This window comes from Dreissena polymorpha, chromosome 8 (genome assembly GCF_020536995.1).
Source record: "Dreissena polymorpha isolate Duluth1 chromosome 8, UMN_Dpol_1.0, whole genome shotgun sequence".
In the NCBI taxonomy this organism is placed as follows: Eukaryota; Metazoa; Mollusca; class Bivalvia; order Myida; family Dreissenidae; genus Dreissena; species Dreissena polymorpha.
Window position 1 is genome coordinate 8,884,407 of NC_068362.1, and position 27,446 is coordinate 8,911,852.

The 27,446-nt window shown below is 35.6% G+C and overlaps 1 protein-coding gene and 1 long non-coding RNA gene across 4 annotated transcripts in view; both read right to left on the minus strand.

The window, feature by feature from the left end:
- The window catches only part of LOC127841291 (uncharacterized), a 462,698-nt gene that overhangs the window by 204,524 nt on the left and 230,728 nt on the right, over positions 1-27,446 (minus strand). The gene's annotated exons all lie outside the window — the stretch shown is intronic.
- Positions 10,474-20,264, minus strand: LOC127841317 (uncharacterized). 2 transcript variants are annotated; one of them, XR_008030905.1, is made up of 4 exons: positions 20,105-20,264; positions 16,148-16,227; positions 13,102-13,150; positions 10,474-10,920 (listed from the first exon to the last, which is right to left on the minus strand). It is a non-coding gene; the product is annotated as an uncharacterized LOC127841317 (long non-coding RNA). The 2 variants fall into 2 exon arrangements; XR_008030904.1 differs by lacking the exon at positions 10,474-10,920 and having other exon boundaries at positions 12,689-13,150.

The window sequence follows — 27,446 nt, forward strand, 5'->3', positions numbered from 1 at the left end:
ACACACTGGTATTAGAATGGTATTCTATTTATCCGATAATATCTTGAATATAAATGATATTGAGACAATTACATTATTAGGGTTTAATAATTAATTATTTAATCAATAAATAAACGCGAGCAGCAAATCAATTAATTTCGTTTGTAGTGGAAACCGAAAGTAAACAAACCAACCGTCAAAATGGCTGACGACATAGCAACGTAGGAATTAACACTCAGAAAATATTTACAAAATAAGATCATCAGAAATGATGTAAAGTGAACGCTAATTCGCTGTTTTGAAGATAAGTATACGATCTATTGAAAAACCATAACATTTGACATAAAAACACCCGCGGATATGGAAATCTTCAGCGTAACGAAATAGCAGACACCACACGGCGTCTCATCTGATTCTACGCTGTTTGCCAAGGCCGATAATATAATGAATGGAAATGCACAAACTCAGTAACTGGCAAGCATATATGCATTAGTAGGTTGTTGCGTGATTATTTAGAAACGACTACATAATTCTTTTGGTTCAGCCAGTGCAACTTAACAGAAATAAGTATAAGAAGTTTCTACACCTGACAACAATGTGCCAACTTAATACAAGGTAAGTTGTTTTCATTATTTAAAATATTGCAAGCTTACAGTATACAACAATAAACAGCTGGTACAATGAAATGTCATCGTTTTAATTTTAATAAGCCCGTGGTTAATTACCCGTTTTAATCTTATGGATCAATGCATCTCTAACACCTTCAATTGACTTGTTCATGAAAAATATACACCCTCAGTGCATGTTATCCCATACACCATCACTCACTTACTAAGGCTCGATTGGTCATGGTCGGCTCGGGTACTACTTACCGGTACATGTACCCCGGGTACCCTTAACTTTACTTACATGTACCCCGGGTACGGTAAATAAACTTAAACATACCTGCAAATATTAGATTGTATCCAAGTTGTATATCCGCCCAAAACCCGATATCGTAAAACATGCTACTGATTAACGTAAAACAATATTGTTTACCTTAAACAAACTTCTCTTTTAAAATTTCTGCATCAACATGCTTTTTAGTACGAGTGTTGAGAGGACGCTGTAGAAATAATCAAGTAATCAAGAATACGTCTCTGTTTCTGCTTTTATTTCCTTCATGTATAATGATGATAAGGATTGACGACTAACATTGACGACAATGATCACAAGCATTTACGACTAACACTGACGACAAGCATTGGCGACTAGATGTAACATTGAAGATTCTCTACAATAAATGAAATTAACAATAAAAAATGAATAATAAGATTATAGTACAACAGATATGCTTTTCAAAGTATAATATAATGGCATACACTCATAAGAATAAGAGGTTTCATAAATAACAATTTGAAACATTTTCAATAAATATCAAAATTTCTTATACAATATTTATTACACAGCATGAATTAATTGTTAAAACATAATATAAATACCGAATATGGTGTTCACAATTTAACGGACCTCGCAAACCAAATAATGTTTCTTTAAAAAAATCTATGGCGGTAAAAAGTGAATGTGCAACGTCGCGGAAAATATTATACTTGACGACCTCATACAATGATGCGACTTTTAACAATTTAAGATTTAAAATTAAATCACATTAATGATTTAACAATGAGTTTTGATAATATAAATGCCATTGAACAGAAAATTGACATAGATGTGACCATATATTAATATTTGTACAAAATAGCCGACAACAACCGATTTAGTGTTAAAATTCCCGGGTACATTTTAGTATTACAATTATTTACCGTACCCAGGGTACGAGCCTTACTAACTGTATTATTATTATATCTCACCGACTACAAGGTACCTTTACCTTGTTGTGTTTATCAACCTGGAATTTATGTAAAATCCGGCTTTCTTTACTTTTATTTTTCATTCATTTGATTAAGCAATTGTTGACGTATCTCGTGGAAAATTATTTGAATCTTTGGATTTTAATGGCGACAAGCTGGAAGTGTCAATTTATTTTAAAAACAAATCTAAGATTTTAAGTTTTGTGTGTTTGTCATGCATAATTCAGTGTTTTCCAAAAAAAATTGAGTAGCCAGTTATATGGCCAGCAACAATGCAGTAAAACTAAAGCATTTGTGACATTTTACTTGATATACTTGGGGAAAGTAGTTGGCGTCTAGAGTAAATGTAACCGGCGAAATGGCCCGCTGCCGGTCTTACAGAGAACACTGATAATGGTAAACTAAATAAAAAAACTCGCTGCGACTGGATTACGGGTTTGTAAAATTGTTTTTTGGGTCATAATATGGTTAGCATTCAATACAAATGTTATTATAAAGTATTGTGGTTTAAAATTCATTTTGAGAATAGGATGGAAGAACAGAAAATAAAAGGGTATACAGGGATGAAAATTAGTGGTTTCCCATGAGCCCAGGACAAGTAGTTTTGGCCTGGGCAACTCAATTTCCAAAGTTGATAGTCCGGCCGGGCAACTTGTTTTTTTTTAAAGCTTAAAACAATTCAGTGCAATAAAATTGAATAACAATTGACCACCATGGATCAATACTAGTTAAATAACATTCATTATTTAGGAATAGGAAATAATTAAATTCAGGCTCATAATAAAACATCAAACATTGAGTAGTGCAATGTCAGCAAATTTATTTAATTATCTATTATTTTATTAAAAGAAAGTATAATATACACATGTACATATTTCTGGGCTCGTTATTCTTTATCTGGGCAACCAAAATACTAAAGATGGTAACCAGTGCGGGCAACCAATAGTAATAAGTTAGTTTTAATCAATGAAATATCATTGTAACTTTATTGTTATAAGCATTGCATTAAAGTTGTGATTGAGGTAAGCTTGTTGTTAATAATATAGTATATTTACTTTTTAGCTCGACTATTATATATGAAATATATAAAGTGGAGCTATCCTACTCACCCCGGCATTGGCGTTAGCGTGCAAATGTTATAGTTTGCGTACCACCCCAAATATTTCCTATGTCCCTTGACATATTGCTTCCATATTTTGCATATTTCTTAACCAACATGACCCCAACCTAAATACAAGAGCAGACAACTGTATCACTTGCATTTTATAAGAATTATGACACTTTTTCCAGGTAGAATATGCATATTATTGATAACTCTACAATGTTCGAAATTCGCACTAGCCCGGGGCTAGTTGATCTTGTTTCATGTACTGAATTTCAATGGGTACTAGCCCGATTGGGCTATTGATTTTTCGAACTTTTTAAAATTAAAAATGCTCAAAAATATTATTTTCATCCATCGTTTGAACCATACCTTAGAGGGTTTATTTAGCTTCGTATCGCGTATCCTCACCCTTCGATTATGTTGACATGACGAGAGTTTGAATGACAATTTTTTTTTTGATACCGTGCAAATAAAATGTGGATCTACCCAGGTTGTTCAATTTGCTGTACTTTCAGAAAACCATACAAGTCTACAAATGTTTTAAATGTCCGCCATCTTGGATTTGTAATGATCTATTGACGAATTAACGCATTGCAATATAATATTTTAATAGAATATGTCAACCAAATTATATATTGATAGCGTAGTTGCTTGGTTACTTTTTACTGGTTTTCAGTTTTGGCAGTCAAACGTTATGCATATTTTATTTCACGTGCAAAGACTTACATTGATTGTTTTTGGACAGTTGTTTCCGGATACGGTATTATCTGTCGATTTTAATTTATTTTCGACATTCTTGATAAAAAAATATCTAGAATGATGAATACACATGCGATGTTACGGATGGTCTGGTTGATAATTTTTCACATTGTACTCACCAGAATTGGACCTAGAAAGACTATAAAATAAACAGTAAGCTAGGGGGAGGAGACACTGCCCTCTATTCGCTTTATCATACGGCCTCAGACTTTCGGCTAAATGTTTCGGATTTCAAATTTGGGACAATTGACATCTAAAATTATTTACAGACTGGATATAAACCTTTGCATCTTGACTGCATGTAAGGTATTGATTGACGAATATCGTCATACATAAATATTATAATCGTATTGTGTCATTGAAATATTATAATAACATTTCCAGTTAATTGGGATCAACTGTTAGTTGCAATCCTCATCAATTACACCCTACCTGCAATAAAATCTATCCAGAACCGCAAAAATATAAACTTATTTTAAAAACTTGTGATAAACAGTTCGGGCTAGTAAACTTTGGTTCGGGCTAGTGAAAAATTCCATCTGGTAGCCCGAACGGGCTAGTGGTTTCAAAAGTGAAATTCGCACACTGACTCTTTGTTAAAGTGTGCGTACCACCCCAAATATTTCCTATATCCCTTGATATATTGCTTTCATATCTTGAATAATGTTAACGTGCATATTTTGTATTAACGTCTTGTTATTGTAGTGTACATATTTTTCGGATTTTGGACAGCCCATTCATTGAGTATTATTGTTGTGGTTTTGTGAGTACTCTTCATGTAAAAAACTGCTGTTTAGATGTTCATTTTTAGTCGTATATATATCAGGATTCAATACCTATACCTTAGTGAAAATGGCATCGGAAGAACATTTGTTCATTGTACTAGATAAAAGTAAACATTATATCTATCCATCTTATTGTTTATTGCAGTTTCAGTAATATTCTGTCTAAAAATGATTTCAACATGATATAATTATAAATCATGGCTAGGAAATGTGTATATATGAAGCAAAAATTAAAAATAGATGGTTCATTTTTTCCCCATTTACATGTATGTATATTTATCTATGTATACATCTTTTGTTGTAAACAGTTATGCGACATGTCGGGAAACGCCCAGGACAAATATATCGACGTAATGATTTTGTCACTAAGTTGGGTGTATGTTGGCTCCACTTCACACGATACAGTCATTGTAGTTTAATTGAAAAATGCATCTTACAATGTGAGATGAGTTCTGGGTTCAAGCCCCAGCAGTGGCCTATCAAGTGTGAAATACGGAGCCATTATGATTAAATATACACAGTTATCTTTTTAAACAATACAATTAAATATAAGGAATACTGTTAAAGGGGAATTGCTGCTTAGCTATTTTTGACATTGAATAATAGGGTTTATATACACCCCAAGGATAAATGCTTCTAAATTTGTAAAAAAAACAAACAAGTCGAAGTGTGCAGAATATTAAACATTTGCAACTTTCTGATGTCTAAAAGTCATCAAATGCCACTTAAAGTTTACTTTTTTTTTGTACAAAATAACCCATTTTGTGCTTTCCATTATCGGTTAATGTTTTACGCTGTCAGGTCCAGAAGCGCTCATTCTGTAGCATGTTTGGACCATAATCTATAATGCGACCAATTTTCAGCAGATTCGGCCCTGTGGTTCTGATTTTATACGCTGTGCCTAGCTTTTATTGAGTATAAGTACTATTACTCACTGATTTATGCATATGAGCTCGGCTGTTTTCAAACAAAACCTGAGGTTTTGTCATAGCAAGCTCATTGTGTCATGAAGTGTCTTTTCGCCATCCGGCGTCCGCCATGCTAAAACCTTAACATGAACCCATTGTACCCACACATTTTTTTCGTACCCATTTTTTTCGTACCCAAATATTTTTCGTAATCAAATGTTTTTCGTACCCAAATTTTTTTGTACCCATTTTTTTCCTACCAAATTTTTTTTTCGTACCCATTTTTTTCGTACCCAAATTTTTTCGTACCCAATTTTTTTTTTCGTACCCATTTATTTCGTACCCAAATTTTTTTCGTACCCAATTATTTTTCGTACCCACATGTTTTCGTACCCAAATTTATTTTTGACCCTTTTTTTCGTACCCTTTTTTTGTACCCAAACTTTTTCGTACCTACTCTTTTTTTTACCCAAAATTGTTCGTACCCAATTTTTTTTCGTACCCAAATTTTTTTCGTTCCTATTTTTTTACTACCCAAATTTTTCGTACCCAAATTTTTTCATACCCAATTATTTTTTGCTTCCCATTTTTGTCGTACCCAATTTTTTTTCGTATCCAAACGTTTTCGTACCCACATTTTTATATTCTTACCCATTTATTTTTTTCGTACCCAAATGTTTTTCGTACCCAATTTTTTGGTCGAAATAATCGGTTTTCAATTTGATTTGATCTCCCCACTCATTCCATCCCGCGAAACCCTTAAGGTGTCGCAACTCTGGTATAGTACTGGCTTGATACGGCATTACTTATATACGAGCATGGGGAAGTAGGGTATACCCGGTATATGACTCGCTAGTATAGTACTGGCTTGAAACGGCATTACTTATATACGAGCATGGGTAGTAGTATATACCCGCTATGACTCGCTAGTATAGTACTGGCTTGATACGGCATTACTTATACCGGGTATACGAGCATGGGGTAGTAGGATATATCCGGTATATGACTCGCTAGTAAAGTACTGGCTTGATACGGCATTACTTATATACGAGTATGGGGTAGTAGGATATACCCGTTATATAACTCGCTAGTATAGTACCGGCTTGATACGGCATTACTTTTATACCAGCATGGGGTAGTAGGTTATACCCGGTATATAACTCGCTAGTATAGTACTGGCTTGAAACGACATTACTTATATACGAGCATGGGGTAGTAGGATATACCCGCTATATAACTCGCTAGTTTAGTACCGGCTTGATACGGCATTACTTATATAAAGGAATGGGGTAGTAGGATATACCCGGTATATGACTCGCTAGTATAGTACTGGCTTGATACGGCATTACTTATATACGAGCATGGGGTAGTAGGATATACCCGCTCTATAACTCGCTAGTTTAGTACTGGCTTGAAACGGCATTACTTATATACGAGCATGGGGTAGTAGGATATACCCGCTATATTACTCGCTAGTATAGTACCGGCTTGATACGGCATTACTTATATACGAGCATGGTGTAGTAGGATACACCCGGTATATAACTCGCTAGTATAGTACTGGCTTGATACGGCATTACTTATACGAGCATGGGGTAGTTGGATATACCCGGTATAAGACTCGTTTACCAGCATGGGGTAGTAGGATATACCCGGTACATAACTCGCTAGTATAGTACTGGCTTGATACGGCATTACTTATATACCAGCATGGGGTAGTAGGATATACCCGGTACATAACTCGCTAGTATAGTACTGGCTTGATACGGCATTACTTATATACCAGCATGGGGTAGTAGGATATACCCGCTATATTACTCGCTAGTATAGTACTGGCTTGATACGGCATTACTTATATACGAACATGGGGTAGTAGGGTATACCCGGTATATGACTCGCTAGTATAGTACTGGCTTGGTACGGCATTACTTATATATAAGCATGGGGTAGTAGTATATACCCGCTATGACTCGCTAGTATAGTACCGGCTTGATACGGCATTACTAATGTACGAGCATGGAGTAGTAGGATATATCCGGTATATGACTCGCTAGTATAGTACTGGCTTGATACGGCATTACTTATATACGAGCATGGGGTAGGAGGATATACCCGCTATATAACTCGCTAGTATAGTACTGGCTTGCTACGGCATTACTTATATACGAGCATGGGTAGTAGGATATATCCGATACATGACTCGCTAGTATAGTACTGGCTTGATACGACATTACTTATATACGAGCATGGGGTAGTAGTATATACAATGGCTGTTTGTAAAACATGCATGCCCCCCATATGGGCTGTCAGTTGTAGTGGCAGCCATTGTGTGAATACGTTTTTGTCATTGTGACCTTTGACCTAGTGACCTGAAAATCAATAGGGGTCATCTGCCAGTCATGATCAATGTTCCTATGAAGTTTCATGATCCTTAGTTTCATGATCCTAGGCCTAAGCATTCTTGAGTTACCATCTTGAAACCATTTTATTATTTGGAATAACTGTGACCTTGACCTAGTAACCTGAAAATCAAGAAGGGTCATCTGCCAGTCATGATCAATGTATCAATGAAGTTTCATGATCCTAGGCCTAAGCGTTCTCAAGTTATCATCCGGAAACCATCTGATGGACGGACCGACCGACCGACATGTGGAAAACAATATACCCCCTCTTCTTCGAAGGGGTGCATAATTAGAGAGCGGACACCATGCTCAAAGTTTAAAACGCACTGAGTGACCCCTTGGCCTAGATTTTGACCCGGCATTACCCATATTCGAACTTGACCTAGACATCATATAGATACAACATCTGACCAAGTTTGGTGAAGATCGGGTAAAAACAACTTGAATTAGAGAGCGGACACTTAATACGGACCGACAGACAAGACAGGCAGACGGACCGACAAACTTCGTTTGTGGGGGTATAAAAATGTATTAATAATGCTACTGGTATTTCATTTCTGCGTATTTTAGTCTTATATACAATATGTATAGTTTCTATTAAGTGCATTATTCCAATTTACTATTCATGACACTAACTTCTACGTTATAAACAAATACTTTCAGATCATTTGCTGTTATTTGTAACTGAACGAGCAAAGAAAAAAATCTTACGTTTTGAATAACTAATAAATCCTTCCAACAATAAGCATTTTTCCTTGTGACTTGACTTTCACTGGGAATCAAACCCAGATCTCCGACTTACTTAGTAAGTCGGCATGTTTTCTTTACACCATGAAAGCGATAAGTTGAAGGAAAAAGCTAATCATTATGTACACAAAATATATTTAATGGATAAAATTTTTAGAAGTCTTTTTCCTACAAGTCTGTATTTACCATTTGACCCCCATGGCATGGCCAGTTTTATGCTAACACAATTGTGTTTAGTTTTACTACATTTACACGATGCTTTGCTGAATACCAAATATCTATGCAGTCAGATTCATAGATAATTATAATTAAATACATATAAGGAAAACAAGATACTACAAAGCAGGGTTAATTAAATTTGGACTTGCTCACATTTTGGCAAAATGACAATTTTCCAAAACAATCAAATTATAGAACAAGAGCCCTAAGGTGCTCAACTGTGACCAGAAGTAACTAAACTATTCTGAGAGGGTGTAGTTTAGAATAATAATTGAACTTGATGAAAAATATGTAATTTGTAGGCAAATAATCATTTATAAACTTGACTTTGCTTATCATTACAGCAAATGTTTTGACAAACTTTAAACAAGATGTGTTTGTGAAACACAATGTCCCCCTATATGACGTTTGACCTTGTAGGATGACCTTGACCCTTCACCACTCAAAATGTGCAGCTCCATGAGATACACATGCATTTCAAATATAAAATTGCTAGCTTCAATATTGCAGAAGTGACATTACATGATCAATTTTGACCCATATATTTGACCTTGAAGGATGACCTTGACCTTTCACCACTAAAATGTGCAGCTCCATGAGATACACATGCATGCCTAATATCAAGTTGCTATCTTCAATATAGAAAAAGTATTCATAAAATTAGCGATTTGGGCCACATATATTTGACCTCTGACCTTGAAGGATGACCTTGACCTTTCACCACTTAAAATGTGCAGATCCATGAGATACACATGCATGCCATATATCAAGTTGCTATCTTCAATATTGCAAAAGTATAATAAAATGAGCGATTTTGGACACATATATTTGACATCTGACCTTGAAGGATGAACTTAACCTTTCACCACTCAAATTGTGCAGCTCCATGAGATACACATGCATGCCAAATATCAAGTTGCTATCTTGAATATTGAAATACTGCAAAAGTGTACATTAAATGAGCGATTTTGACCCATATATTTGACCTTTGACCTTGAAGGATGACCTTGACCTTTCACCACTCAAAATGTGCAACTCCATGAGATACATATGCATGCAAAATATCAAGTTCCTATCTTCAATATTGCAAAATTTATTGCAAATGTTAAAGTTGGCGCAAACCAACCAACCAACAGACCAACCAACAGACAGGGCAAAAACAATATGTCCCCCACTACTATAGTGGGGGACATAAAAAAGGAACACAATTTTAAATGCAACTACCAGTGTTTACAAGCTTTTTTTAATTTGACATTTTGACCCACTTTTTGACGTTATGTGATCCAGTTTCAAAGTCAGCTGAGATTACATTGGGCCAAATGCTCTGATCATCTTTCATGAAAAATGCACATAAAAAAGCCCAATTGTGTGTTAACAAGGTTCTACTCTAGCACTTTAAGAAAAACTGTCATGTCCACTGGCAGCCATGTTAGTCTACAAACCGGAACCAGTTACAAACTCGACAACTGAGCTATCATTAGAATAAATATTCTGACCAAAATTTATGGAGATATGGCTAAAAATGTCACTTCTAGAGAATTTACAAGGTTTCATTATAGCCATAAAAAGACAATTGCCTCGTGCTCTAGTGGATATGTTTTTTGAATAGACATAAAAATTTCGAAACTGGACTGAGCCATCATTTGAACAAATATTCGACCAAAATGAAGAAGATTGGAAAAAAACCAGTGACTTCACTAGTGTTCAAAAGGTTTCACTATAGCTATATAAGGAAAACTGCACAGCCCTGTTACGTACGGTCATTTATGAAGTTCCACAACTGTTGTCGTACGTTAAACAGTTTTCTAGATAGTAATTTCCCACTATTTTTTCCATCAGTGCAGCTTATGATCAACAGTTAACTAGTCACTTCCACTTTAAACCTGTCCACTGTAAACACAAGGTTTACTGTTTTGACCTTTTTATACTTTTTATTTCTTATTGCTTTTGAAATATCATCTTATATATAATGTTATAATGTTCGCATGTATCTCCAATTATATTCTACAACACCGGTTCAATACATTGAGCTGTACACTATAAATGTAGGGACTAAAATATGATGATAACATTTCTCATCTCTTCTTCTTCTTGTCAATCACTCAAATGGAAACACTGGCCCCTGTGGTACACATTCTTTTTGATCAGCATGTTTTGTCTACCAAACTGAAAAAATAATAATCACAAATAAACATTTTAAAGAGAAGTGTTATGCCCCAACACTAATCTTTAGTTTCAAAACAATTGTAATGTCCAAACAAAATTAAACTAAAATACCAAAGTGTGCAAATTCAAATGCTTTTTACTTTGAGCTAATAGAGAGAGTTATACAGACAACAAGACATGTGCGCATGGTGAATACTTGTGTTATTTGGATAAGGCATTACCATGATATAGTCTGAGCAGTAGTAGGACGCAATGCATGCCTCTCCAACCGCTCAACTATTGTGACTGCTAGATGATGATTTCAGCTGAGAAGCTAAACAAAAATGAGCAAGGGCCATAGTTCTGCAAAATTTGGGCTCATACATAATTTATTCCTTTAAGATGCCAATGTTTCCAATGTTGACTAGAAATGGCGCTGCAGAGACCGACGCATATCCCCACGCCGCATGTTTGACCCAGGGGCGCCCCAGGGTTGGTAATGGGGCCATGCATAGTTGACCGTATTGTCATAAGAGAAGTTCAGTATCAATTAGAAGTATATCGGTGTAGAAATTAAGAAATTATAGTAAAAGGCAATTTTGGGTGGGCGTGGCATATGTGGGAGGGGCACCCCAGGGTTGGTAATGGGGCCATACATAGTTGAGATTGACCGTATTGTCATAAGAGAGGTTCAGTATTAATTTGAAGTAAATGGGTGAAGAACTTTTAAAGTTATCGAAGGATCCAGAAAAGTGTCAGACTGACAGACACAGAGCGCAAACCGTAAGTCCCTCTCCTTTTTCAAGGGTAGGAAACTAACAAGTTTTGATAATAATGTAAAAATAATGGTCAAAACAAGAAACTGATTGAAATACAAAGTTAGGTCGCCCAAAGGGTGTTCTCATTATGTTATATGCACAAACAGGGATTTCAGATATTAAAGGGGTCAGGACCATGGATAATTAATAAACCCTCATGTCAATTTCATGTGAATTGCCAGCATTTAATTCTTACGTTCACCTACCATTACTAACATCAAGAGTGTCTTGGTTTGGGTAAAGCTTTCGTATATTGTTTGGAGGCATAGTGTAATAGCTGTGATATTTTAGGAATAAAATGAACCTAAACACAAAACTGAAGCAAATCTGCACCTTTCTAGGTATATTTTGACCTTTGACCTTGAAGGATGACCTTGACCTTTCACCACTCAAAATGTGCAGCTCCATGAGATACACATGCATGCCAAATATGAAGTTGCTTTCTTCAATATTGCAAAAGTTATGGCAAAATATTAAAGTTGGAACAAACAAACCAACAGACAGACCAACAGACAGGGCGAAAACAATATGTCCCCCACTATAGTTCATTCCAACGCTCACGGACACTGGAACCCCGGGGAGAGTAGGAAAGCTCCACTATATATATTTCATATATAATAGTCGAGCTAAAAACCCTATTTCACTATGACTCAAGGGCCATAACTCAGGGGTGTCTGGGTCTATTTGGCCCATTATCTAACCTGACCTAGATGTTATTGCCTTACACATTTTCATGAAGTTTGGTGAAGATCTGATGACAATTGCTTGACTTATTGAACGGAAAATAATCCGGACGGACTGACAGACGGACTTACTAACTTACAGACGGACGGATGGACTAACAAACTAAAGGACGGAGCGATTTTAATATGCCCTCAAAATCGCTGGTTCGGGGGCATAAAAACGACATTGTATAAAATGTATTGTATTTCTTAAACTGTATGAACTGTTATAATATAACTTATATGTAATTTCCATTTAACATTATCATTACATCTTCTCACGCTAGATTGGAAGTCTCTGAACTGTTATATACAGACAGATCAATCCCTAGTTTATCTTCCAGGGATCAGAAGATGTCTTGAAATCATTATGAACTGTTCCATCATTTAAAATACTGTATGAAATAAATGACAAAGTTATGGCCCAGACAAACTTCAGGTTTAAAACACAATAAGTGACCCCATGACCTAGTTTCTGACCGGGCATGATCCATATTCAAACTTGACCTATACATCATCTAGATACAATTTGTGACCAAGTTTGGGTGAAGATCTGATGAAATTTCGGGACAGACTGACGGACCGACAAAGTGGTTCCTATATAGCCCCCATTACCAAAAAGATAGTATTACCAGCAGTTGGTTTCAATGGAAATTTCTTACCAGACAAGAGGTTTGATGCAAATTGCTGTGAGGGGAAACTGGAAAATATCTGAAACAAAAATAAAGTCTTATATAATTTGAAGCGCTATATTGTTAAATCAAATTTTAATATTTGATAATCATAATACTGCTAGCTGTCTGATTACAGAGGAGTCTTCACAACATAATGCGTTAACAGTTTTCCTGCAATAAGCAAACAGGACAAAATCAACAACACGAGTATTTATAATATATTCAGAGACAAAGATGATCCATCCATGTCTTTGGAAATAAACAAAGGGCATTTAGCAATTATTTTGGCCTCATTTTAGCCATGTTGATAAATATAATGGGTCATACTGCTTGGTGTGTTACAAGTGAAACACCATCAAAACCAGTGCTCCAGCTTGGTATGAATGGAAGGGCGCAGCACCCTGCCATTCAAAGATTCCAACCTGTCAACCTTGGACACCCTTCATGCCCTTTGATGAAAATGCCGAGTTGGGAATAGGGAGTTACAGTTGTAAGATCGTACGCGAATATCATTTGCCATTTAAAAGGAATCATGATGTTCAAACTTAACCTTTGACCTAGAAGTTGGCAAAGGGTTTGTTTTTAGTTGGTCGCATTTTAGAATTTACAGAGCATATTTTGCAAATCAGTGTGTGCTTAGAAGCCTTAGCTACGGAAAGAACTGCAACTCAATTTGCTAAGAACGATCACCACTGCCTGTCTGCAACAGATGACAAATGATTCTGCTCTAGCAGTGAGTGTATATACCAGCTTGTAAGACGACATTGGCCAGACTAGTGTTTATCATTAAAGTCTGTACGTATTTGTACCATTTTTTACCTCATCCAAGATATCATTGGGACAAATCTTCGGACAAAGTTTCATGATGATCAGGCAATAAATGTGGCCTCTAGAGTGTTAACAAGGTTTTACTATATAGCCATAAAAGAAAAAATGCAGAGCCCACTGGCAGCCATGTTTTTCAACCAATCAGCATCATGTTTGAACTCGTCCAAGATATTATTGGGATGAATTTTCTGACCATTTTTCATGAACATCGGAAATAAAAGTGGCCTCTAAAGTGTTAACAAGACTTTACTATAGCCATATAATGAAAAAAATGCCCCGCCCCCTGGAAGTCGTGTTTTCCAAGCAAATGTACCCATTTTCAAACTCTTTCAAGATATCATTGAGACCGATCTTCTGACCAAATTTCATGAAGCTTGACAATAAATGTGGCCTCTAAAGTGTTAACAAGGTTTTACTAAAGCCCTATAAGGAAAAATGCCCCGCCCCCTGGTGGCCATGTTTTTATAGCAACCATACCCATTTTCGAACTTATTCAAGACATCATTGGGACAAATCTTCTGACCAAGTTTCATAAAGATCAGACAATAAATGTGGCCTCTAGAATGTTAACAAGGTTTTACTATAGCCATAGAAGGAAAATGCTCTGCCCCCTGGCAGCCATGTTTTTCAACCAATCAGCATCATTTTTAAACTCGTCCAAGATATTATTGGGATGAATCTTCTGACCATGTTTCATGAAGATCCGACAATAAATGTGGCCTCTAGGGTGTTAACAAGATTTTACTATAGCCATTTATAGCCATATTAGGAAAAATGCCCCGCCCGTTGGCAGCCATGTTTTTCAAGCAAACATAACCATTTTCAAACTCATCCAAGATATCATTGAGACCAATCTTCTGACCAAATTTCACGAAGATTGGACAATGCGGCCTCTAGAGTGTTCACACGGTTTTACTAAAGCCATATATAACCATATATGGACCATATATAAATAACCATATAAGGAAAAAAGCCCCGCCCCCTGGTGACCATGTTTTTAAAGCAACCAAAACCATTTTCAAACTCATCCAAGATATCATTGGAAAAATGTTCTGACCAAGTTTCATGAAAATTTGACAATAAATGTAGCCTCTAGAGTGATAACAAGGTTTACTATAGCCATATAAGGAAAATGCCCCACCTCATAAATGCCATGTTTTTCAACCAACCGGCGTCATTTTGAAACTTGTCAAAGATATTATTGGGTTGAATCTTAAGTAATATGCATATAATAATGGAAAAAGGGCCATTATTTTTACAAAATGCTTGATACAGTTGTCTGCTCTTCTTTATAGATTGGGGTCATGTTGGTAAATAAGTTTGCAAAATATGAAAGCAATATGTCAAGGGACGTTGAAAATATTTTAGGTGGTACGCCAACTTTACCATAGATTTATCAATAATATGAATATTCAAAATGGAAAAGGGGCCATAATTATACAAAATGCTTGATAGAGTTGTCTGCTCTTGTTTATAGGTTGGGGTCATGTTGGTAAAGAAAAATGCAAAATATGAAAGTAATATGTCAAGGGACATTGAAAATATTTGGGGTAGTAAACAAACTTAAACATTTGCTGCATTTTCTAAGTGGAATAGGGGCCATAATTATTTCAAAATGCTTGATAGAGTTGTCTGCTCTTGTTTATAGGTTGGGGTCATGTTTGTTAAGAAGTATGCAAAATATGAAAGAAATATGCCAAGGGACATTGAAAATATTTGGGGTAGTACGCAAACTTTTAACATGTGCATGCTCACACTTACGCCAATGCTAAGGCTAACGCAAACGCCGGGTGAGTAGAATTGCTTCACTATATAGATTTCATATATAATAGTCGAGCTTAAAAGGGTCTTTCTGTAAATCTTTAAGAGAACAAATTAAAAACTCAACAGGCCTTTTTTATTATTAAATATGCTTGTTTCCATATATAATTTAAGGCCCTAAAATCATTCAGGATATAACTTTGAACATTTTTTACAGAAATAAAATGATCTTAAAGTTCTCTGCAATGCAAAGTAATTTTTACACACTAGATATTTAAAAAAAAAATTGTTAACTTGTCCATGCTATTCGGGCCGGCTGTGCTCTAACTGCCTATGGAAAATCTTGATTATATATATATTATATATATATACCTGTTGTGACCCTTGCGATCCTTATGAAATGTTCATAATTCACTAATAACTGTATGTAAAAAAATAGTATTACCAGATAATCGGGTTCAAAAGTTATTTTTTTCAAGACAGGATGGTTGGTGGGAAATGTCTTCCGACGAAACTGAAAAACATCTAAAACAAAAAGAAAGTGACTTCTTGTATAATTTGAAGCACTATTCATTTTAATACAATTGTGTTTTGACAGCCATAGTTCTGCTGAGCCTAAAAATTAAAAGTAGGTCAACAAAACACAAAATGAAATCCAATGATTGCATCACCAAATCTTCAACATATCCAATTAATAAAATTAATGTTTATATATAGACGGTTTTGATACATGGCACAACATCAGGGGTGTCAAATGTCCCAATTTTGAAACCCTAATGATAAAGTCTGGAGTCTGAGCCTGTAGGTCCCTTACAGGTAGAGCCCCCCAAAGCCATAGTTCATTGTTCTTTTTATAGTCTTAGTTGCTATTTCTGGTGAGTAAAATGCAAACTATTATAAGCCAGACCACCAGTAACACTCGATGTGTAATTGTCATTTTATATGTTATAAAGAACATCGATAACAAGGGCTGTTTGTAAAACATGCATGCCCCCCATATGGGCTGTCCATTGTAGTGGCAGCCATTATGTGAATACGTTTTTTGTCACTGTGACCTTGACCTTTGACCTAGTGACCTGAAAATCAATAGGGGTCATCTGCGAGTCATGATCAATGTACCTATGAAGTGTCATGATCCTAGGCAAAAGCATTCTTGAGTTATCATCCGGATTTTTTTTTACTGTTTCGGGTCACCGTGACCTTGACCTTTGACCTAGTGACCTGAAAATCAATATGGGTCATCTGCATGTCATGATAAATGTACCCATGAAGTTTCATGATCCTAGGCGTAAGCGTTCTTGAGTTATCATCGGAAACCATTTAACTATTTCGGGTCACCGTGAATTTGACCTTTGACATAGTTACCTCAAAATTAATACGGGTCATCTGCGAGTCATGATCAATCTACCTATGAAGTTTCATGATCCTAGGCGTATGAGTTTTTGAGTTATCAACCGGAAACCATTTTACTATTTCGGGTCACCGTGACCTTGACCTAGTGACCTCAAAATCAATAGGGGTCATCTGCAAGTCATGATCAATCTACCTATGAAGTTTCATGATCCTTGGCATATGCGTTCTTGAGTTATCATCCAGAAACCATTTTACTATTTCGGGTCACCATGACCTAGAGCTTTGACCTAGTGACCTCTAAATGAATAGGGATCATCTGCGAGTCATGATCTATCTTCCTATGAAGTTTCATGATCCTAGGCCTAAGCGTTCTTGAGTTATCATCCGGAAACCACCTGGTGGACGGACCGACAGACCGACCAACCGACATGTGCAAAGCAATATACCCCCTCTTCTTCGAAGGGGGGCATAATAAATGTTAATCCACTAACCATACAGTAAAACAACTGTCCAAAATATATCCAGATATGTCTTTTGCAAATGAAATAATATATGCACTTAGTTTGACAGCAGAGAATGGAAATTTAATGATGGGGGACATATACTACATTTTGTAGTATGTAAGATTTCTGGAAAGTAGCCAAGAGGTTAGGTCAGTTACCTTTTATGTCCGTGTCAGCGGATAACCAATCAGACAATAGTAAAACAAGGGACAAAATTGTCACAAAACCAGGTTTTCAATGTAGAAAAAAGTCTGATAGAGGGAGACAACTCAAACTGAACTGATTGTTTATAATTAACCCCCTTTGTTTCAAAATAAATATATTTTTAGTTGTGGCGACCTTGACCTTGGAGATATTGACGTAATTCTAAAGTGCGATACAACGTCCCACGATGGTGAACAAATATGCCAAATCATTTTTAAGTCTCGCAATAAATGACATAGTTTTGGCCCGGACAAGCTCTTTTATGGCCATTTTTGACCTTTGAACTCAAAGTGTGACCTTGACCTTGGATATATTGACAGTATTCTTTTGAGCGACACACCGTCTAATGATGGTGAACAAATGTGCCAAATGATTTTAAATTCTCACCAAGAACCACAACGTTATGGCCCGGACAAGCTTGTTCCGTCCGCCCGCCAGCCGGCATTTGCCAAATTGAATAACCCGTTTTTTTCTTTGGAAAACCTTGTTAAAAAGACCAGGAAAAATCCATACTAAGCGCACATGCCCGGCATGCCAATGAAGCAATTACAATATTTGTTCACACCCCCTTAAAACAAATCATCAGATTTACACTGATCTAACATTCAATCCTGAATGGCTCAAATCGGGATTTCCAAATAATCCGGACAATTAACACCCTTGCAACATGCATGAGTTGCTAAGTTACTAAATGTCCTACATATAACAAATTCAGAATTTGTGTACCATCCCACTCACATAAATAGCAATTGCAAGATGATGTCCATTACAAACCTGTTTGTTATCATTCTGACCTTTGTGTACTTCTATAGTTTTTCAAATTTTAATGTGATTAAAGTGCAAACACCTGATTATAGAAGGTATACCTAAGATCATATTGCTTGTCATGAGTAATAATCCAACAGATTGGCTTTGTTTGTATGCCAATAGATAGAGCTTGCACATTCTTTTTCAATATGTGGTTATGGACAACTGTAAACATTACTTCATGTATTTTAAGGGGCCTTTGCATGTTTTGGTTAATTGACAAAATAAAACAAGAGCAGCTGTCACCATAGGATGACTTATGCCACCTATAAATGCTTGATAGAAGTTATGAGCTTTTTTCGAAACCTAAACACAGATTTCGAAACCTAAACGCGGACCCTAAGTTCAAGGTCACAGGGGTCAAAATTTGTGTGTGTATGGAAAGGCCTTGTCCATATACACATGCATACCAAATATGAAGTTTATATCTCAAGGGACATAGAAGTTATGAGCATTTTTCAATATCTAAACAAAGATTTCGAAACATTAACGCGGACCCTAACCTCAAGGTGAAGGTCACAGGGGTAAAATTTTTTGTGCGTATGGAAAGGCCTTGTTCATATACACATGCATACCAAATATGAAGGTTATATCTCAAAACATAGAAGTTATGAGCATTTTTCAAAACCTAAACGCAGATTTCGAAACCTAAACGCGTACCCTAAGTTCAAGGTCACAGGGGTAACAATTTTTGTGCGTATGAAAAGGCCTTGTCCATATACTCATGCATACCAAATATGAAGGTTATATCTCAAGGGACATAGAAGTTATGAGCATTTTTCAAAACCTAAACGCAGATTTTGAAACCTAAACACGGACCTTAAGTTCAAGGTCAAGGTCACAGGGGTAAAAATTTGTGTTCGTATGGAAAGGCTTTGTCCATATGCACATGCATACCAAACATGAAGGTTATATCTCAAGGGATATAGAAGTTATGAGCATTTTTCGAAACCTAAACGCAAAGTGTGACAGAAATACGGACCGACAGACGGACAGTCTGATAACTATATGCCCCCTTTTCTTTGAAAGGGGGCATAAAAATTGTTTCAGACTTGCACATTTTTGTTGCAGTTATGATATTTGTGAGAAAACAGTTATACTTAACATTAACAACCTGAAATTGATAAAACGTTGCAAAGCAAAACAATTGAATAATTTGGAGTTCTGTTGTTGTTTTTTGTGACACTACGAGCTTTGCTTATAGAAACTAAAAGTATAAAATATTGTATGAGCATGGATGGCCGTCTTAGCGTTAGACTTTTACTCCAGAGGTCAGTGGTTCGATCCCAGATGAGGATTACTTTTTCTTTATATTTGTTCTTGTTTTTTAATTGAGCTTTTTAGATTTAATGTTTACATTTATAAATATAACGCATTTAATGACAAACTTCAATACATGCCATAATCTGTTATAAGGTCCATTAAATACCAAGATGAGTATCAAGGAACCTGAGTGAAACATTTTATTTTATTTCGGATATATACAGGACTGCTTTTTGGAAACAAAAAGTTTGCTCGATTCTTGAATGACTTACAAAAATGTTTATCAAATCAAGTAGGTTCGTTTATTCTTCGTCTGTTGTCCCATCTCGCCAACAGTCAACCAGCTCCCTCCAGGCTTGTCAGTTCCAGGCGGGTCTCTCTAGCTGCCCCCATTTTGGCTCATCTGCTTAGAATCTGCATCCAGGTCACGGCGCCAGGTGTTACTGTATTTGAAATAAAGTAGGTTGTATGCCATTAAATGTGACTTTAAACACCATAATGACAGACAAAATAACAGGTTTATTTCCCTTCAATTAATAACATGCAAATTCATTGAATTGATATCCCCCGCTAATTAGCTTCTGGACACAAAAGTGTTATATTTGACACTCAGGTAAAAAAGCATTTTTTTAGGTTCGAAGGGCCATAACTCCGTTATTAACAGATAGTGTACAATGCCATTTGGCATGCATCATCCTCTTATCTATACATATACTCATACCAAGTTTCAATGAAATCCACCAAAGCACTTCCAAGATATGGCTCCCAACACAAAAGTGCCGGATGGACGGAAAGACGGGCGGACAAGGCCAAAACAATATCCCTCCGCCTATTGCAGGGTGATAATAACATGAATGTAAATTAAAGCCAGCACATATATGAATTAACTGCCTAGATAGGTGTATTAAATATAATTTAGGGCTGTACAATACTTACTGATATGTGAGCATATATTTACTTTTAGTAAATATAAATAAATGTAACAGTAATACTTACACACTTGTGACTGTGAGTTTATACATGTAACTAAACTTCCTTTATAATTTTATAACAGTGTTTTATTCCTGCCATAGTATTAAGAAGTCACTTGCTCAATAACACATTTAAGCATGAGCTGTTTTTTTTAATCTGCATACATAAGAAAACATCGAAAAAAACACAAGAGGAGCATGTATCCGAATGTAAATTACGTCCGAAATCGGGCAAGTTAAGCATGCGCGAAATTTACCAAAACATCGATTAAATATGGTTTAAACAGAATCATATGTAAAACTTGAATGATAAATTAAACATTATCCAACAAAAGCATGCAGCTTTAACCAAAAAACAACAGCAAAAATCAGCAATATAGCGATGTTGTTGAATAACTCAGCAAGAACTTGAAGAAGAGAATTTTCCAGGGGAAACAACTAAAAAAGTAATGCAAACGGATTTAAATGGCTCATGCACGAAATTTTATAATATAGCAACAACACATGATTTAGCTATATAATTAGAATGCGAAAGATTTTTTTTAACTATTACTCGAAGATTCCTTAACTAAATAAAATATCAATAAAAGTTAAAACTTTGAGTTTGACCTACTTAGCAATCAATGGTCAAAACAACCTCGAAATAGCTTTTTCTTCATGTCAACAATACAATTGTTGAGTTAATGTTGACGTAATACTAATAATGGTAATACTATCCATATTCTCTACCTAGAATATTCATCATATTAAAATATCCAATAAATGTAGTATATTTCTTTTCACGCTAACAATTCAAGATGGCTTACAATCGGTTTTGCTTGGGCATGCGCATTGCAAGCCTATTTGGTTTGGTCCCGCCTTTTTCTCCATATATGGTCATTTGAGCTTGTGGACGGCCGTGGACCATCCACCTACAGCTATTTACTCCGCAGCTATTACATTTTCTTTCAATACATTATTTTTTAAAGTATTCAGAGTTATCCTGCTTTTCGCACATAGTCGCCGCGACCAGATCACTAAATGTTTCTTTTATACCTAATGATAAACTATGACATTTCTGCAGTGAGATAACAGCAGTAAAAAGAACACATTGTTATTTTCACAGGTGAAAAGAGCAAATTTTCGGACCTCCATGGCTATTTTTAGATTATCATAAATAATTGTATGTATATTTTCTATGACCACAAGTGAATAAAATCGACATTCCACCGAATCTAACAAATTGTCTTTTTATTCTATGCTTTTTCACCGTTTATTTACATTGTAAAAGAGTTTATCTGGAGAATTTCGCTTTTATAATGACGTCATTTGGTCACACTTATGACGTTATTTGGTGTTTTGAAATGTATTGAGGCACGCAATGGGAGAAACTCCGAGACAGAGTAACTTTTCAGCGAATGGGAAACAGCTGTTAATTATTTTCTTAAAAAAGCGGCATACAAGAAACAGAAAATGTGTTCATGTTAATGTTAGATCATTTGTTATTTCACTCGTGATCATAGAAAAATTATATTTCTTATGATCATCCGCGTAATAACAAACGATCTTACACTGACATAAACAAAAATCATCTATATCATACGTGTGTTCTGGTTAGTTGTGCTGTTACATATATTCTTTGCTTCGAATATTTAAGAGCCTGTCTGACCGAGCTCTTGTTGCAGGAATAGGGGCGCCTAATCTGTTTTCCCGTTTTGCCGAGTTAATGTGGTTATTATTGTTTCGGTAATGTTTCAAGTTTCTTTCTCTTTCTTTTTATCATTCCCTGTGTTTATAGTACTCGGCTTTTCCTGCGTTTGATTTAAACTGCATCTGAAACATAAACATGCATAGAAATAAAATAAAAAAATTGTAATCGACCGCGATGATTTAGTTGTATAAAGTTTGCCTCCGTCACGGGGGACGCGAGTTCAATACCCGACAAAGTCGCGCAATTCATTCCAAATTTTGTAGTACACTAATGGCTCGAGAGATTAAGGGGAGGATAAGGCTATTCAAATGTGAGTTTTTAAAAATATGGCTCAGTAACTCCATATAGCAAACTGCAAACAAACAAAAAATATAGTAAAGTGTTCAAACAATTGCACATATTTGTGTATAATGAAAGTCGCCAATTAAGCATTTCATTTTGTCATTTTTTAATCGGCAAGATGTTACTTGTACCAATTTAATGATACACCCTTATATTTATTTTAGATTTTCGTGTACTTGTACATCTTATTAAATATAATTCCTTTAATCTAACGCGTTGACTTTAAAAGGACAATAATACAAAGCAAAGCAATGTGCGTGTCCATGTACATATTTATGTATTGAAATTGTCAACCAATTGAAAAAACCTGCAACGTAATACACAAAAATAAAATCCCAAAGTATTCAAATATAATGAAAACAAAATAGTTGTTAAGATATCGCATTTCTAAAAGGTCAAGGTTTAATTAACTTGACAAAAATTAGGGAGTACCAAAGAATTCAAAACGACTATCGCCAATTGATGTTTTAAATGCGTTTCACAAGCGTTACAATACACCAATCATATCAGTTCGCCGACGCCACAGCTTAGTTGTGTTGTGCGCTTAAGACAGCTTAATGACAAAACAAGTCTTTTCTTTGAAAAAGAACAAAAGGTTTTTGATCGAAACGATCCCATGCATTGATATTCATGGGTTACATTGTTCAGCAGTACAATAAACTGACATGGTACGATCACGGGTTTGCCCTAGTTTAAAATTAATGTTGAATGGGTTTGAATACAATCCTCAATTACATTAATATATCCGGGAGTAACGTTCAATAGAGATATATGCACTCAGATTTAAACCTTGTCGTTTATTGATCACAAAATAGTCCCACATTCAGAGCAGAACATGCTATTATGTTATGTTTCACATACATGAATATATTTTATACCTGCAAAGTGATCTGTCGATAGTATCATTTCGCATGTTTCGCGTTGCACATTGAAGTAAACGTTTACATTGTTTAATTGTACCTATCTCAAGAGTCGTTCGGTGTGAACATTGTGAAGATCTATTTTTCAATTGGCATTTTTTGAATTGTTTAAATCGTTTAAAATAAAAGGAGCGTTTATTTATTTATATGGAGACAATATCAACCTTCAAGCTCGGCTATCGGAATGGTTTAAACTATAATATTGGTTAAATATTTGAAGTTATATATCATGTTTCACTAACTGTTGGCTTTAATTAGATGTAAACGCAATGTCATATTTCAGCGAATGTCGAACGCGCGGCGTAAGAAACATTAACACAAATATTCTATCGCCAACTTGTTCGCCAGTTCGTTCCCCAAGTGTTCTGATTTCTTTCGATGCCATTAACCGATGCTCAAGCCATTTACTCGCAGTGTTTAGGACTACCCAAAGTATGCGAGCGATTAAACAAATACTTATCAATTGCCATATTTCGCTTTACATTCGCTACATTCACCTTTTTGCATTCACCGCGCTCTCAGCCATCTGTACCAGTATCACCATATGGTAATCTCGCAGGAAGCGGACGAGGGTCGATGAGGTAGCGATTGTCTCCTTTGTTTATTGATCGATAAATCATTTTACATTTTAAATCATTTGACTCGTGTTTGCCCCTGTAATGATAGTTATATGTGACGATACTGTACCCTGAAACATGACTCATGGTTGGATTGCTTGATTTTTCTTTGTTAATATTGAGATCAACACCCATAATGCCATCATATTCAATATTATTGATTTAAACTCGAATACCTGAATTGTGTTTGTCAGTTTCATAAATGTGAAAACTTAAGCAGTTTGACTCGAACCAAAACAAATATAAGCTCTATTCATATGTTAAGACACAATTATTGGTGTTTCAGTTGAGTAATCTCTGTAACCTAGGTTCGTCTTAGACAAATGTTGTTTGGTCTATGTAACGGTCACTTTGTAGTATTGCGTATTGTTGTTGAAAGTGATATGTAGAACACAAACCAAGATATTAATGCTCGATGTCAGTGCTTCTGTATATATTATAACGCAAACTCTCCACGCTTGCAAATCGCAGCTGCATTCTGAATTGTTGCACATTATTAAATTTCTATTTCAGCAACGTTGCAGACGCGCGAATTAAAGCTGTGTACGTGTACTTTTAAACATTGATATACTTACATGGCCAACCGATTAAATTATCCTGCAAAAGATTAATACAAAAATTATTGTCAATATGTGTGTATTCAATGAACAAACACTAGTTAAAAATGTATCGAATTCATAAAAGATTGTATACAGTGAACAAAGACTCGTTGCAAAGATATCGAATTGAATCGAATAAAATTATCCTGCAAAAGATTAATACAAAAATTATTGTCAATATGTGTGTATTCAATGAACAAACACTAGTTAAAAATGTATCGAATTCATAAAAGATTGTATACAGTGAACAAAGACTCGTTGCAAAGATATCGAATTGAAAAAAGGTCAAGGTTTAATCACACTGACTAAACCTTTTTTGAGCACAAGGTGCAATTGAACTTTACCGATACGTACGCAAGCGTAACACCTAACACCTTACACCTAACACCTAACGCCAGTACTGAGCGCGACGTCTTACGTACAAATCGCTAGTCTTTCATTTATGGCAAGTGAACAATTGTCTATATACAATCCGCTAGGCTTTAATTTACGGCAAGTGACCAATTATCTATGTATAGGTTATTATATGGAGGAAGTGTGCCTTTAGTGGTTATTGGCACACTTGGTGAGTTATTTGTACAAAGGCTTTGGCGTATACATATGTCGTGTTTATCAAAATTACTAATGAATATCGCGTATATCGAAATTAATAATTAATATCGTAATAAAAACATAATTGAATATAAATGACACGCTTACCTCAATAACAACTTTAGATCGATATTTATAACAATGACATTGAAACGAGTTGGACTTACATTTTTTTTATTCCATCTCTTTATTGAAACTTATTTTTTAACCACATTATTTTATTGTATTCCTATCGAAGTTTATAATTATGCACGATAAACACGCAATGCGTAATACGTTTTGCATTTGTTCGATGCTTTAAACAAATATTTTACTGTTAAAAAACAACACGCCCAACATGTCCTTAAAATCCAGATAGTTAAACTCAAACTAGTGTGTTTCGTCTTAGAAATTACGTCTTACAACATACGTCATAAATTGCGCAATCAGTTGCATGAAAAATAAAAGTACGGAAAGCCGGTTTTAAGAAAAAAAGCGATTCCAAAACCCGGTCAGACGCCATTTTGTTTTAACATCAACGCGTGCCGACGATCCACCGTTACTGGACAACAGGTGCGAGATAACCGGAAGTTTGCAAATAACCGATTTTGGCACATTGTGCCAATACCCGGTTATTTGCACACTTGCTAAATACCGAGATGTTCACGAGAAAAAACGGCCAATTTTGTTATTAAATATAGTAACATATGCAATAAACATATATTTAACATGTATAATAATATAATTAAAACACTAGTATACGTGAGAAAAGATTAATCTTTGTTTTATCTTTTTTCAGCAGGATTTTTATCAAATGAGATTTAGTATTGTACTACGGTCAAGTCATAATTATTCGTGTGATAATACTTTTCGAGGAAGGTGTGAGTTGGGCGATATGCGACATTAATTATCGAGAATCCGATGGTGTGGATTGGGACATGAATTTTCGAGGATTCGATGGTGTAGGTTGGGTCATTCATTCTCGAGGATCCGTTGGTTTAAGTTGAGACATTAATTATCGATGATCCGATGGTGTGGGTTGGGACATCAATTCTTGAGTATCCAATGGTGTGGGTTGGGACATAAATTCTCGAGGATCCGATGGTGTGGGTTGGAACATTAATTCTCGATGATGCGATGGTATGGGTTGGGACAATAATTCTCGAGGTTCTGATGGTGTGGGTTGTGAAATAATTCTCGAGGATCCGAAGGTGTGGGTTGGGACATTAATTATCGAAGATCCGAAGGTGTGGGTTGGGACATTAATTCTCGAGGATCCGAAGGTGTGGGATAGGACATTAATTCTAGAAGATCTGATGGTGTGGACGTTGAACGGTTCGGTCTAAGCACAAACACATCGGAAAACAACCTACTGAATTGACATGTTTTTCAAAATTAAGAAATTCACGAATTAAAGATCCACAATAAATCCATGAAAAAGTCGCACGAAATTAAATGCCGACGAATATGTCAAAGTTTTAACAGTATGTCTTTATCCAACCTCCGCGCAGAGATTTGACGGCAAATGGCATAGCTGTATCAAATCCCTGCCTTCATAACCGACCACGTGATGATAGACTAGCCACGTCGTACAATAAATTTAACATGGTTATGTTTGCTTTTTTGAGTAAGGTATATTTTCGGTATTAACCTAAACTTATACTATATTTTCAAAATGTAAAAGAAAATGATACTACTTTTCATATTATACTATTTAAACAAATAAAACAAAATACTATCAAATCTGGTAAGGTTTTCTTGTGATGGCAGAGATTGTCCGTGAGAGCAGGGAACGATAACACTGCGTGGCGATTGATCTTAATCTAGTACTTGCCTTTTTGCTAACAATGGTTGCCTTTCACCCCCTCATCAGACCTCGTGTCCGTACTTACATGTATTTCTAGC